Source organism: Plectropomus leopardus, chromosome 8 (assembly GCF_026936395.1).
Source record: "Plectropomus leopardus strain MGB_pleo_1.0 chromosome 8, ASM2693639v1, whole genome shotgun sequence".
NCBI lineage: Eukaryota > Metazoa > Chordata > Actinopteri > Perciformes > Serranidae > Plectropomus > Plectropomus leopardus.
The window spans coordinates 36,956,343-36,970,355 of record NC_142183.1 but is presented as its reverse complement, the minus strand read 5'-3'; the positions used below and the strand labels follow the sequence as shown (position 1 = coordinate 36,970,355).

The following is a 14,013-nucleotide window of genomic DNA, read 5'->3' as shown; positions in this document are numbered from 1 at the left end:
ATATCAAGATGCAATAAAGTTCAGTTTTCCACTCTAAGTTCAGTTCAGTTTCTCCGATGCAAATGTTTGAACAGTGTACAGTTCTGCGCAGTTTCTTTCAGTCCGGTTGTGAAGTTTTGTCAGTTGGATCCTTTAAGCGTAAAATGTCAAGTCAAAGAGTCTTTGGTGTTCGTTGTCCTGATTTTCTTTAAGCTCTTCTGGGTCGACCCAATTTGTAATAAGTCAGCATCAGAATGAAGTTGTGACAAATCCTACCACACCGGTGAACTTGTTCAGGAAGAAGGATTTGAGGAGTTCCCTCTCTCTATCTCCAGGTGGCTCGCTATCTCCCTCGTCAGGGAGAAAATACAGTTCTGGGTTCCAGAATCCAAGAAGGTTCCCAGGGGTGTCAAAAACCTAGCCTGCATAACAATAGGAAGCCCTTATTGTATACAGTCACAAAACTTTGATCACTTATGGCCATATATTAGATTAAATCTAAATTCTCAGAAAACACAGTTACTACTATATTTATGATATGGTTCTGCGATAGCAATAGCTTCAACCCACATCATTTTATGACATGTCTTGATCTATGAAGTTATTACTGATTTCTTTTAACCATGAATTATGATTACAAATCTTCATAATGTTTTTTTTTTTATGCTTAGTTTTAAATCATGAACTGAAATACAATTCAATATGAAATCTCATGTACACTTTAAATCTTAACTAAAATTACCGTTTTAACAGTTTTTTAACTTAACACATTTTGAAATTTCCTACATTCTTGATGGAGATCATTTTTAACAAGCCTGTTTTATAGAATACTATTAACATTGCGTGTTCCCAAAATACTAAATTAATTACAAAACAAACATTACAGCTATGGTTCACATTCTTCTCTCTCACATTAACAGTAAAATATGCACCCTTTAATGGACATGAAGCACTTTACACATCACAGCAGTTACTGTAGTATTTTTGCATTTAGCATTTTAGCTAGCAAGCCAACACGTGCACACACACACAAGCACGCAGCGCGTCTAAGCAACACAGGCTACTGCTGTTAGCGACATTAGCTTAGCTGAATATGACTCACCAAGACGGTCCAAATACAGTAAACCCACATCAACCGGCTCCTGGTCATCTCAGTCACCTCAGGTTTCACTTCCAAAAACTTTTAAACAGGTTTCAACCAACTTATGTGGGGATTATTTTCTGATTTCTCACTGGCTCTCATGCACTTCTCTCGTGTGTGTACTGACGTGATTGCTGTCTGAAAATGGGTGGGACTTGCTTCCTCTGCCCAATAGCATTTCATTGCTGTGTAATTCAACCAAAAAACAATAAAAGAAATTTGACAGGCACCTAAATCAACCAAATAACTTCAGATAAACATAGTTTTGTGAACCAGAAAGTAACAGGAAAAATAAAATTACTATTTAATCCTTATTAAAATTAGATTTTTAATAAAATAAGGAAACTCTGTTTCTAACAGCATGTGATGTCACATGCAAATATTGTAGGTGGCGATAACAGTCACATGTGTATAATAATAGGAGAGGCATCACTAATGATAATGCCAGACAATGCTAGAGGATGGTGTCGAGCAGAATCACAGCGCAGTGACCCACAACAAGGGCGCAGCCAAAGACAGGGCCACAGCAACAGCACAACCAAAACCACAATCCAAGCTGAGCTGGAGGTACAGCATCAGTGCAGCCACAACATGAGCACAGCCAAAAGCATCAGCACAATCATAAGGCATAGCCATGACCAGGGAAAACTACAAAACAAGGGAGCACAAATGCTCTGGTTAGTGTTAGTGTAATTAGTGGTTAGTGTTAGAGTTAGTGTAATTCAGTAAGGACATGAGTGTTTGCAGAGGAGAGAAAGAGAGAAGGAGAAAGGAGTTCAGTGTATCATAGAAAGTCCCCCAGCAGACTAAACCTATATCAGTCTAACTAGGGGCTGGTCCAAGGCAAGCCTGAGCCAGCCCTAACCATAACTGACATTGGAAAAGAGGAGTGTGGTAGCTGGAGGCACTGGCTTCAAATCTACTTTTGGAGACTTTAGGAACCACAAGTAACCCTGTGTTTTCAGAGCGCAATGCTCTTGAGGGTTGATAGGGAACTATGACCTGTGAAAGATATGACGGAGCCTGACCATTTAGAGCTTTGTATGTAAGGAGAAGGATTTTTCTTGGTTGCCATTAGTACACGTGCAGCAGCGTTCTGGACCAGCTGGAGAGACGTCAGAGACTTGTTGGGGCAACCGGATAAAAGGGAGATACAGTACTTCAGTCTAGAAGTAACAAATGTGTACACAGCATCTGTTTGAGACAGGGTATGCCTTATTTTTGTAATATTATGCAAGCGAAAGAATGCAGTTCTTGAAGTCTGTTTTATATGAGTGGTAAAAGTTGATCAAATATATAACTCTGTGGTTCTTTACAGTAACGCTGGAGGCCAAGGTAATGCCATCCAGAGAAATTATGTCCTTAGAAAAAGAGTTTCTGAGGTGTTTGGGGCCAAGAACAGTAACTTCAGTTTTGTCTGAATTTAACATCAGGAATAATCACCCAGGCTTTTATGTCCTTAAGACATGCTTGTTATCTTGATAACTGATCGATTTCATCTGGCTTCATAGATAAAGTTGCATCATCCGCATAACAATGGAAATTCACAGAGTGATTTCTAATGATGTTGCCTAGGGGAGACCAAGCACAGAACCTTGTGGTTCTCCAAAGCAGACCTTAGTATGCATGAGGATTGATCATTAATATGAGCAAACTGGGAATGATCTGATAAGTATGATTTAAACCAGATTAATGCTGTTACTTTAAGGCCAATTAAGTGTTCCAGTCTGCGCAGTAAGATTTGATGGTAAGTTGAATCAAATGTGGCACTGAGATCTAATAAGATTAGCACAGAGACCAGACCTTTACAACGGGAGATCAATAAGTCGTTAGTAATTTTTACCAGTGCATATGATGCACTCTAAATCCTGACTGAAAATCCTAAAATAAACTACTATCTTGAACTACTTTCTCAAGGATTTTAGAAATAAGCATCTATCTCTGCACAGGTGACTGTCACATGTTGTTTTATGGTTTCCTCGAACTTTTGGTAAATACGTAATTACTTCAAAGGCATATTCACTCTAAAACTGTAATGTTTTTTGTTTGTTTATTTTCAGGCAAGGACAAACACTTCCTTGAAAAAAAAATCCTTTAGTGAGTGAGCATGGTTTTGAATACAGTACATTTAATTTTCAGTATCCCACATAATCATTGTTTCTTCAGTAAATCAAATTTCTTGACCTAATTATGTTTCACGTACTATCCACAAATATACTGCAGTCATACACAATTGTTATCACACAAGCTATTGTATCCTCACCAATACAAATTTACACATACTTACACAGACACACTCACCAGACAGAAACACACACCCTTGCCTCATCCCCATCCACAGACACATACATACAAAGGCACATGCACAAACACACACACAAGCACACACAAGCACAGACAAAAAATAAACAGACAAGACAGGAAGTCATATTCAGGAAGTTAAGGAGGCACACTGCAGAAAGAACAGCTATTGTTTGACTGTTTGTTTCCATCAGCAAACATACATCTTATGCCATACGTAGCATCATTGGTATGTAATGTATGTATTATATTCTTAAGTTTGATTGCAATTCATAATTTGTCATTAAAAAAGGTTGTTCTGTGTAGTTTGATAAAGAATACTTGCAAAAAAATCTCAGATGATTTCATTTGTAACATATGCTATGCTTATGGTCAATAGGAGTTTATAGTATTGTAAAATGCCACTATTGACGACATGCTAAAAATAAAAAAAATGCTCATTCCTTTATCTGCCCCTCAGCACATAAACTGGCCCAGTTCTATTCATCCTCTACCAGACATCATAGTTATTATGCTGCTTTCCTGCTGTTTTTTGTATAATATTCTGGCTTTTGACCTTATGTCACTCTGCCCTTTAACTCAGACCCCCCTGCATGTCTGTAAACCTTTATACCTGCAGTAAATCACAGAACTTTTCCTGTCTGTCTACTGTGCGTGTTTATGTCCTGTCCCTGTTATCTGAGGAAGATGTCCTAAAGCTCCTCAGCAATTACAAAAATGCTGCCAAAAAATAAAAAGACAAGTCATTAAAATATCATTGTGTGCTAATGTAGCGGTCCTTGTACTCCTCTTGCGTTGTGTATTTAGTGACAAGGCAGACTTTTTCACCGTTGGCACGCTTGCCGTTTATTTCTCATCTGGACTGACCTAGCATGGAGATTTAACACACAGTCAGTCCAGTTCGCCGTTTATACACATACATGCACGGCCCGGAGGCAGCGAGGTCCGACTGTTCAACCAGTCCACAAATGAACATAAAATAACACAAAGCGTACCTGGCATGGAGATTTAACACACAGTCAGTCCAGTTCGCCGTTTATACACACACATACACGGCTGCAAGAAGTAAAATGAAACAAAAGTGCAAGTTAGCTAACATGTGTAACTTTAGCCATTTGTAAACAGAAATAAAAGACAAATATCGTCAACTTTTTAAAAAAAGGCTTGACCGTACGGGAGCTTTATGATTCAAAATACAACTTAAACCACTCCTTAATATTAAAATGAAAGTAATTAATATAAAACAAAGACAGAGCTCATACTCATGCACCTACCCCGGAGGCAGCGAGGTCCGACTGTTGCTACCCCCCGGGGTGCACGACCCTAAACCACAGGGGTGCTGCCTTTACTTACAATAGGAGACCCCAGTACCCGTGTTTTGTAGTGTGTTTTATATTTTAAGTGGGATCACATTATCTCTTAACTCCGTTACACTAATAACCTTTAATATAACCTTAATGATAAGTCCACATTGTACCAATGCAGGGAAGTCAAGTGAATTATTCATGACACCATTATTAAAGCATATGGCTTTATGAATATGGCTCCTAGAGCCCCATTCATAAACACCACTGCTCTCACCTGCACATACACTTCAATGCCACTGCACAAAAAAACCCGCTAACACCCGCTAACATCAACAATCGGCTTTAACACCTGGGTCAAGTGACTGCAGTCGTGGAGTCATGGGTATTTATTTGTCTCCGGCTGCAATTGGCATTGATGGAAACACAACACCAAGGTGAGCGCCCTAATTTGAGATGCTATGATGGCAGGTAACTAATTACTCTCTGTCTTCTTCTAAGCAGCAACCAAACAAAATCCAAGTTAGTCTGAAAGACGGACTGAATAAGTGAGAGATATTCAAAAGATGTGATCAACATAAAGTTTTCACAGACCTCTGTCCATGCTGCTCTGTTCTGTTAACAAATTTTCCAGTCCATCCTTGACATCGCACCGACATACCAAAATACTTGTCTGCTACAGAGCCGTGTACACAGCTGTATTTAAAAAAACAGCATGCACACACTAAATTTCCAACAATCACCATCACCTCTTTTGTTTAAATAAATCCTTGATTCACCAAGTTATTTGTAAAAGTCATTATTGCCCACAGTCTCTCTCTGCCTGCTGGCTGCTGGCTGTTGACAGTCCTGTAACTTCTTCCTTATAGAAAGTCACTGTGTTTTTCAGCTCAGCTGGCTGTTCCACCAAGAGAGACCAGAGACTGAGATCTGGTGGTCCGTGCTGTGCACTACATACAGTGGGTTTTATTGAACGAGGAGCACTTGTATTATTATATTTATGACGGTATTCTAAATAACCTGGTATACTGTAATAGCATGATAATGCCCAAGCCAAGCCAAGTTCCTGTGATGATATGCATATCAGCTATGTCTAAAGACTGAAATATAATAAATCATATAAAGGTTAATTACTCTTACAACATTACTCTAAATAAAACAATAAAAACCTAAAATTGTTGCCAAGTGTTGATTGGTGGGTCAGGTCGAGTCCTGTGATGGAAGCTCCCACATCTTGAGCTTCATAGGGCTTTCTTTACCCAGCAGCTGAGAACAAGACACAAGAACTGTAATTGGTATTTGAGAAGCTGTTGTGTTTATTCATGGACAAACTGACACCTACATTGTATATTTACTGCTGTTTTACAACTTTACCGCTAATTTCCTCTCTGCTCTCATCGCCCACAGCTGTCTGCTCTGAGCGCATCTCTCCCTCTCTCTCTCTCCTGCTCAACCACACACACACTGAGCTCAGCAGGATGAGGGTGAGAAAAGACAAGACAGTCTCTTCATTTTCTGCAGAATTTGTTTATTTTCCCATCACATCTTTTGGGCCTTATTTCTGAAAACAACAATTTTGTTCTGTCATAAAATTGTCTTGTTACATATCCTTGCACATTTAAAGTGGAAAAATTGACATCCTTGAGCTTATGCAGGGGTATGCAGGGTTTATCTGTGTTTAATGTAAACCACAACACTGCTTTGACAAGTCTAAGGTGTACCACTTAGTGGAGGTCAAGGAAATTATTCATGACACTGTAACTAATGCATTTCATAGTGTAATCTGGTCTCATGAAAGCCAATGTCAAAATAAAGCACACATGATGTTGTTTTTTTTTTCATGGGTACCCAGTACTTTGCATTAAGTACTCATTTCTAATTTGGAACCGAGTTTTGGTTCCAAACCCTGGTGATGATCACCTTCTTGTATGGTGCTCACTGGCTGTTCATGGACGGGGATGTATGCTAAGTGCTGACTAGCAGGAGTTTGCCGTCAGTTTACGATTGATTAACATTCATGAACATACACACGTGCCTATGATCAAATACAAGTTTTTTCTTCATTCATGAATCTAGTGCAGGTTTTTAATACCAGTGTGATTTTTATGCAAATCTACTATCATTTCATGAATGAGATCCAGTGAATTTAGTGATGTGACGGGTTCTCTGAAATTACTCTCATGTCACAAATGTGTAGTCCCTTCACAAGGCCCTTTGATTCTGTAAAGACATGTTTCTGTTTTTTTATTGTCATTAAAAAAGATTTTATTCTTAATAGATGAAAATCCTGTAGAAATCCTTTACATTTCTCAAAACTGTGCACATTAGACCAGAACTCTATCATGCTCATGGCCCCATGCCTCTGTGTAATCTGGAGGTAAATGGCTGCCTGTTACAGTTGTCAACATGCCCTTGAGCAAAGTATTTAACCCCCAGCTGTTGTGGTAAGTGTTCAGGGACCTGTGAGAGGTGCTGGTTGGGAATGTGTAGCAGAGTGCTGCAAACTGTGCGCTGGAAAAAAAAAAAAGACAAGTTGGTCAAGAGGTGTTTGTAGTTTCTTGTTACCCCCCCCCTCCCCCCCCCCCCCAAATTCAGTTTCTCTGCATTGAGATCACTGTAGCTTTGGCAAACTTCCAAACTTCCTCAAAGTTCCTGGTTATAGTTTAACTGGCATAATTTGTTTTATACTGCCCTGCAGCAAAAGAATCAACACGAAACCAATGATTCAACAATTACTGTGCCAAATGCTTCCACAGCTCATTTTCCAGCCTGTACTCAGCTCTGAAACAAATCCTCCCCATCCTAAATGATCTGTGAATACATCAACATTATGTGACAATTCTTAAATAAGGTTCCTAAATCTGGATACTTTACAAAACTACTGTCTAGGCCTGAAATTGTTTGCAGTATGTAGCTGGAAAAGAGCAAGAACAATCAGACAACATTCCCTGCTGAACAGAAGGAGCCAAGTGCTCAGTGAAACACCAGTGGTGCCAACTGTCCCATTACAAGAGAAGAAATATTGATCCAAACTGTTAGCGCACTTGCATTCTCCCAAACAGTGAACAGCTTGTGGCCTACTTAGAAAGACACCGAGTGAATGAACAATCAGGTGTAACCTTTCATTTCTTATAAATGTCAGTCCGCTCGTGACCTGAAGTTCATTGCTTAGAATAATACACTGACTCTGCAGTGACGCTAATGCCTCTAACAAGAGAGCTCCACTGCTCATTACATTCTTTTTTCATCTCTTTGAGATATTACTAATTAAATAGTAAGAAGTGTGAAGTGATCGCGCAGAGCGGAGGAGAGGGAAGGTGATGAGCAGCGAACAGAATGCACCTTTGCACCACGATGGCCGAGTAGTGATAAAACATCCAGGCTCCATTTTTGGAACAAAGTGTTTCCAAGCCATCACCCCTCCACATAATGAATAGCTCCCCGATGATGCGCAAGGACAAAACTTCAACACTCGTTTACACAAAATAAGAATAACCTGGGCTGACAATGACTCAGCTAAAGTAGTGACCAAGGGACATGAATGCACAAAAACAAGTCCTGACCAAACCCCGGCACCCAATACACATACACACAAACACACACGCACCCATGCATGCACGAACACAAACACACACACACACACATACACACCTCTTAAGTCTAGCCCAGGGCTTTATCCCATTTTTAATGCACTGAAAAGGTCAGCCTATCAGAAAGTTGCTTGACGGAATAATGAGACAATGTATGAATACCTGAAACACTCGGTCAGCCCTCCCTGTCCACCCTGCTCACACGCTCTCACTGATGTTGTTTTGTTTGGTGCAGAGAGGAAATATCTGCTGACATTTAGTGGGATTACAACAGTCTGACCGCATTTACTGACATGAATAATAATGTTGAAGATTGTGATATTCAAATTGCTTTTTGTTAGTGGAAATAGTTAATTTAATTTCTAACATGAAACCCAAACGCTGATCTTAAATATTACTGATGTGTATCTGTTCCATTTGTTTTGGGGTCAAAGATGTTATAGAAAAAATTATGCAGTTGCTTTTTACGCCTCCGCACCGTGATAGCCGAGCCATTGTGTTTTCAGATTGTCCGTCCAGCCATTTCTTGTAAATGCAATATCTAACCCATTTAACCCATAAATACCTTTCCACTGCCTGGAAAATGTAGTGAACATCCCTGTATAATACCTACATTGGTCCACAGCGCAAAACATAGTCATCTCACAAAAACGGCTTTGAAATTGTGACATCGGTACGTTTCATCTGCCTAGTCCTTTCTGCGGGCATACTTCAGGTCACATGACTGCCGAGTTTCTCCCCGACGTGAACAAAAAACTTGGCAGACATCCCTTCTATTTTCTGTGGAAATTGCTATATAACTTTTCTAGCGACAAAAGCACACTTTATTTTCATAGTATCCATTCGGTTTATGTATATGATCCGAATTTTTTCGTTTCACTGTACATTCTTTCAGGTCTCTCAATGAAATTGTGGGAACACTACATTTTTTGTTGTTGCTAGGGTGGTAGCTATGGATGCTATTAACAATGAACCGGAAGGAAGTTGATGTTGCGTCACTGACCAAGTTGCTCTTAAAACTGGTTATATGATTTATTTATTTATTATTATTATTATTATTATTAGTAGTAGTAGTAGTAATAGTAGTAGTAGTAGTAGTAGTAATCCTTTACATTTGAATGTATTTTGACACCATGAGCCTACAGTATTGTTCATGTGTTTAAAACCTTGTAATGATGAACTGTAAATAAAGATTTTTGAAAAGAAAAAGGTTACAGGATTTATGTTATTTTATTTTATTCAACCAATTCAGTACTTGCAGTACTTGATTGATTCTTATAGGTTTGTGTATGTATGTACGTACATAAAAGATCCTAACTCCTGTGTGTCTGTGTGTGTGTGTGTGTGTGTGTGTGTGTGTGTGTGTGATCCTATTGTTGTATATCCTTGTGTAGTTTAATGTGGTGTTAGGATCTTTTTAAGTTTTTTACCCAAAAGCCCAACTAGGGACAAGAGCTGGAAATTAGCAAAAGCTATAGACTTTCTTTACAGCTCATCAGTTTCATGCTTTGTACTGAAACTATTATACTGCATTGTCCCTTTCAAATAAATTCAAACACTCTAACAGTTACCTCCAGAAGCATGGACCCATCATCATGTGCTCCATCTACTAGTGGACAACAGAGTGTGACTGGGACCATTGAAGACATAGGTAGATTTTTAGTCAATGTTCTTTATTTTCCCTCTTCTTCTTTCTGCGAAGCCTAAAGAGGGAACTTGCCACCACAGTGGATCCAAGGTTGCAATTGTGACGTGTCACGATTGTTTGCCAAGACCACTTTACTGTACAGCCTGTGATCTTGCAAAACATGACTCCATGGTGCTCCATAACAGATCATCCATGGTAGAGGGATTCCACAGGCCACTGCCACCAACCACTCACATCGGGGAAGAAGAGGGAGGAAAATTTTCCTATCATGACAGAGGTACTTTCTGTTTTCAAGATCATATAGTCCTACTAAAATTGGTACAATGTCTCAAGTCCAAAAGGGAATGTTGGGTTATGTTTCCGTATTTAAAGTTTTTCCTCATTGAAAAAAAAAAAACACCTTCGCTGTTAGAAAGTTTAATATATTTTAACAATGATGTAAAATTTTTGTTTCCTTCCTTCCAATAGTGCTTTTTGCCTGTAATGCTTCCCTGCTGTGACTGCTCTACTCAGCAAACAACTGTTTCTGCAGGAAAGCTAGTAATTCTGATTGGAATGAATGGTACAGTTTTCCCCCTCATATTGTCTTTTAGATTACTTGTATATTAAAATAATTTTCTTCTGTTGTTTTTTTAAATATTCATATATATATTTTTAGGATGATATAGGATGATACAATCTGTCCCTTCCAACTGCCAGCTGCTCCTGTGGAAAGACTTGGGATGTAAGCATTAGTGATCTGGTTGAAAGTGGCTATTGGCCAGCCACAGTCCATTTCGAGACTTTGTACACAGTGGATTTGTTCACTACATATGAACATCTCAAGGTTAATGCTCCAGGAATGTCACAGCAAGCTTTTGTTGGCATGCTTGAACAGCGCACTAAACTCGTCGGTCGGGTGAGTACATCACTGAAGCAATTGTCTACCACATTGAATGAGTTTAAGATGTACGTATTTATATGGTTTTATGGTCTATTTTGTTTTCCTTTTCCTATCAGAGTGGTAAAATATGTGGAGACACCATGCAGAAATCATTTCTGGAATGGTCTTATGAGAAATTTGAGATTGAGAGGCTGTCTCAGGTGCATCAGTTTCAGTGCCCTGCATGCACACCCTTCATGTTGGCTATTGCAGTGGATTGGAAGCACAAGCATTACGGCTTTAAGAGCCAACCAGGGTGTGTAAAATTCTTGTCCACTTAAATTTCCGCTTAATTTCCACTAAAACTGCCATAGATGTAACCTTTGTTAGTTTAACCCCTATTTGGGTTCTTTTAGACCTATGCCGAGGTGACCTCCTTTGTTGATTACATCCATGGGTCAACAGGACACGTAAAGTTTATTTCCATTTCTCCTTGTTCTATAAATTATTATAGCCTACTTTCTGCATATCTGTTGTATTGTATTTACCCCATATAACATCATATTACCAGTAGTTAAATCTTAATGTACAACACTTTGCACTGCGTACATCTGAGTTTGTCTTCATCTGTAATCGAATCTTGGGAAAGGGAGGTGTGGTGCAGGCGAGCAGTTGGAAGCAAGTCTGCGAGCACAGTAGATGAGGAAGGTGTCGAGGTTGCTGTCTGCCGTCATGAGATTTTGCTGAAGGGACTGAATATGTTTCGTGGACAGATATTTGCATATCCTTTATATCTCCAGAAACTGCTTGCTTCACAGAATGTGCAGTTATTTTGCTCTGATGTGGTATGCAAATACTGGCCATATTTGCAGAGGGTTGTGGGCCACTGTCCTGAGTTACAGAACCTGTTGAACATGCGTCCCTTTCACTCTATCACGGATGCTAAAGCACATTCTTGTATGTGTGAGGTCATGCCAATGGCTTTATTTGTCATTATTACTGTTGGTCCTCTTCCAACCCCCTGTTTTCCAAATGGTGACATACAAATTTGTTGTAGTTGCAATGGGGAGGACAAAATCAAGAGGGAGCAGAAACAACGATAGGGGAGGAGGTTGAACAGGTGAACAGCTTCCTCTCTTGAGCAGCCATATGTTCCAAGTACATGTCAAAAGCTGGTAAGTATTTTTTAGATGCATCTAACTTATTTAGTTTTTGGATTCCTTGCCTAATATCCATTGTGTATTAAGTCCACACAGACATCCTTACCATCCAGGCCAGTGGCTGGAACAAGCGGAAGGCAGAAAACCTTGACAGGACATTGCCAAACAATACATCAAGGTAAGGACCAGACCTGTTTTTCATGATGCACAGACTTATTTCTTTCAAATTTGGCTCAGCGATTTGTTACTCCAGCATTGATTTTGAAAGACAAAGGATTTCCAAGGCATCTGAGGACCTTAAGAAACTGACTACAGAGTTGTTGATACAGGAAGACACAGTCCAGCAATGGGTGTCTGATGTTCAGCAGTGGACTGCAGGTCCCGTGAAAAACTGTCATTTTATGAACAGTTCAAAGAGTCATTTTTCTCAGCTTTTGAGAAAGTACTTTGAAAAAGACTTGGATTGTAAATTGATATTGGAGTGAATTGATTGTATACATCTCCCCTCACAAGGAACAACCAGAACCAACCAAAAAAAATCCCACCACCAAGACTTTAGATTTTTTTTTACCTGACATGAAAAAAGGCATTCAGAACTTAAATGGACTTGCTTAAATTGGTGTTCATTAATCTGTAAGTGGGTAAGCATACAGTAAATATTTTTTTGTTTCACATTCTAGATGGCATCAAACGGAGACATCTAAGAAAAAAGGTTGCTGCAGACATGAGAGCCTTAGAAGATGCCATCACAAAACATAATGCTGTTATGGGGGAAACCCACAAACTCCCTCCTCCCAATGAGCTCTTGGCTGAGGAAAACTATCCCTGGCCTTGGGAATGTAAGTACATAAGACATGTATACAACTGTCTTCATATCCTGTTTGCTTACTTAAATTCCAACAAAAGGATTTAGAAAAAGCAATCAGCCACCTTAGTCTGTTGGTGTTGCAAAGGTTTGAGATATTGCTCTTATTGGATCACACAAGCCAGGGAGACAAAGAACTTCCTTTTTTCTATTGATTAGTGAATGAACTTATGTCAGGTGGAGTTGCAGATACATGCCTCGCTGTCTTATTGTAATAAAATTATTGTGCCTCTGAAGAAGTAGGATAGCATTATGAGAGAGGAGATTGGCAGTGTATTTAAAAGCCCACATTCCTGTGTTGTGTTCCTGTGTTTGTATGGAACACACTGGCTTGGTAGACCAAATTAATATGATGAATGAGGCAGATGTTTTGTAGCAGAAATCATAGTGACATTAAATTAGTCTTCAATATTGGCAAGTTTTTTGGCCTATATCCAATACATGAAGTAAAGATGTGCAAGGTAGGTCTGGTATGAGCAGGTGTTGGGGTGTATGAGCTTACTCTTTCCTCAATATTGTGGTAGTCAACATGGTCTCACCCAACAGGAAGCAGCTGAGATGCTGAATCTATCGTAGCTTCCTCTGGTCAGTGAAAAAATGTGTTGTGAATTTGGTCCAAATCAGAGCCTGAGATGTGGCTGGTGCCCACAAGCACTTTCTGGGCTACCATGCAAGTGTAAAGGCTTATCAAGCCACAAGTTCTATACAAGTGCTGGGAGGCTGAAATTCACAGTAACTGTTGAAAATGATGCCCAGAACACACATGAAGTTTCAAGTTATTTACACAAACTTATAAAAAAACGTGTCCAGGGGCCTATACATTTGAATAAGAGCCCAGGTAGTGCTCATGGACAGCTACCTTAACACAGGAACTAAGTGTTTTTGAGACTTGAAGCAGATATTGGTGACAGGGCTCTGCTACTAGAACACCTATACCAAGCTTCAAGTCCCTTCCATACTTGTTTCCAGAGATATGACAGTAATGACAATGCACTTCCTTTATAAAAATTTGCTGCAGTCTTTTGGGCTTGTGTTTCAGCTCTGTAACTTCTAGACGGCTGAAAATTTCAGAATCACTCCTCCTACTGACACCGATCATAGGTGAGACCCTGATTTTCCCCAGTTTCACAAGGGGGTACAATTTTTCCCTTTTAACCTAGGAA

The 14,013-nt window shown here is 39.5% G+C and overlaps 1 pseudogene; it reads left to right on the top strand.

The window, feature by feature from the left end:
- The first annotated feature begins 1,571 nt into the window (after positions 1-1,571).
- Positions 1,572-12,167, top strand: LOC148189029 (uncharacterized; annotated as a pseudogene).
- The last annotated feature ends 1,846 nt before the right edge of the window (positions 12,168-14,013 follow it).